Genomic DNA, 2261 nt, shown 5'->3' with positions numbered 1-2261 from the left:
TAAAGGATGGACAAACAAGATAGCGCTGATCTCAAGGTAAGCCTGTAGAACTATAAGATTGATATTCTGCAGCAGGACTGCAGGAGAAGACATCTCAACAGTTCCGATATCTAGACATAACAGGATAGTTATGTGGACTTCAAGCTACTAAAATACCTGTTATAAAACATGTTTTCGTATCAGTGAAGTGCTGGAGAATCTGGTGTGAGAATCTGCAGCAACATAAAAATCCTTTTGTATGGCTTTGCAAAGCAGATTTTTAGGTCTTCATAATAGAATACAAATGGTGAGTCTTGATTCCAGGGAAGATAGGGCATTTCTCATGTCTGAAAGAAGATGCACAACTTAGAAATGGCAGAAATTTGGAATTAAGAAAATGCTGCAGTCAGAGGAGTATGTGCACCTAGCTGTGTCCCAGTTGAAGTGCAGAGCATCTGCATGTGCTGGGATACGTATGTTTCAGGCTTCTTACAGGGTTCAGATTCATATGAAGAGTGACTGGTGTATGTTATTAAAAGAACATTAATTTATAAACATCAGGGAAACTAGACAATTTGAGCTGAAAGTTTCTGTGCTGACTCAGGATTACCTGTTATAGAACATTCAATTGAAAAGAATATCTTAAAAGGTGTAGCTAGGGAAAGAATGAACATGCCGTTCATCACCTGCTAAAATTTCTAGCAGTGTATTCTGTTATTGAAAGCTGTAATGCTTTTCAAGTCCTACTGTTTAAGAAGAGCAGTGTAAGAAGTCTAAAGACAAAAATGGGTGCAGTGGAAGAAGCAGAAACATACATCTGGCAGCAGTTTTCTTATCCTGGTGTCTGAAAGAATAGTTCATGTGAAACCACTGCAGAGTTTACCAGGTAATGTTCCAAAAGGCCCTGAGGCACACCCCAGAGCTGACCGGCTTCTCTGCTGTTTTTTGGGGTGCTGCTGAGCCTTGGGTCTTGACCTGACAGTGGGAGTATCTTCTCCCTGGCGCTCTTGGAGGCTCTGCTCCTAAGCTCCTGCACTAAGATGATGCGGTCTGAAGGGAGAGCTCTCCTGTAGGGAAGGAAGAGAAGGAGGGAGAGCTGGGCACCACAGAGGAAGACGAGACTTGGCTGTGAAGGAAAATTAGACCAGAAGAAGGGAGAAACATCTAGAAAGACTACGTGGATAGAAAATAATGATAAAATCCAGAGGCAGGTAAACACTGGAGCTCACAGTCAATACAGTGGCACAACTGAAACCAACAAAATAAAAGAAACAGTAGGGAAAATACAAAGAGGGCAGAGCAGAGAAACAAAAGAAGTGCACGCTGGGATTGGTTATTAGGAAGAAGGTATTTGGGGACTGAAAAAAAAGGATTTTTGAGTCAAGTTTCAGAAACAAGTTGGAGCAAACACAGAAGAATGGAAACAAAATGAAACAGGGAGAATGGCATATGCCTGTTGTGTTAGTCTGCAGTAGGTACAACCAACTGTAATTGCTGCATGTGCTTGTTTTAGTCAGATGGCTGTGATCCTGCAGGGCACAAAGACACCTGCTGGAAGTGTTGAGGTTCATCCTTTTTCTCCTTGTTTTGTCAGTGTGTAAAAGGGGATAGAAGAATAAGAAGATCAAGAACCAGAGTATTCAAAAGCTTGGATTTGTATTTTAATTTCATCACTTTATGAAGATTTTAATTAATAACCTAGTCACGTACTGGGTATTTTGTACACTGGTTGAGCTGTTCATCATATTGCACTGTAATGCAATTACTGTTTTTCACCTTTTGCTTTTCCATAACGTGTTGATTACATATGATTCAAGTCTGCATAATTCGGGAGAGAATTGTTGGCTTCCTCTTACACTTCCCGTTACATTTATCATGACTGCTGTAACAACCTTACGTGTTTTCTTTTCACAACACCCTAAAACATAGCTAGGGGAAGAACTTGGGGTTTAGAAGGGAAGCTGAAATACAGGCAAAGTCGAGCCAAGAACCGTATGCCGAGTTTGGGATACCTGTGATGCAGTTTCTCGACGTGGTTAAGAACTAGGAAGGGTCGAAGCAAAGCGTGGCTGGCCCGGGGGTCACGGTGTCAGCGAGGGGCTGCGAGGTGGGGAAAGCACTCAGCTGCCCCACGTCGGAAGCCTCTCCGCGTGCCCTGCGGCAGCGTGCACCTTGCAGCGCCGAGGCAATAAACCGACCGGTCAAATCCCGAGCGCAGAAGCCGGGGGTAAAGGACGGCGTCCCGGAGCCGCCGCGCCCCGCCAAGGACACAGCCCGCCCCG

This window comes from Pezoporus flaviventris, unplaced genomic scaffold (assembly GCF_033815535.1).
Source record: "Pezoporus flaviventris isolate CSIRO_AGI_PZ_B2104156 unplaced genomic scaffold, CSIRO_AGI_Pfla_v1 ptg000064l, whole genome shotgun sequence".
Taxonomy (NCBI): Eukaryota; Metazoa; Chordata; class Aves; order Psittaciformes; family Psittacidae; genus Pezoporus; species Pezoporus flaviventris.
This window is presented reverse-complemented; position numbering follows the sequence as displayed.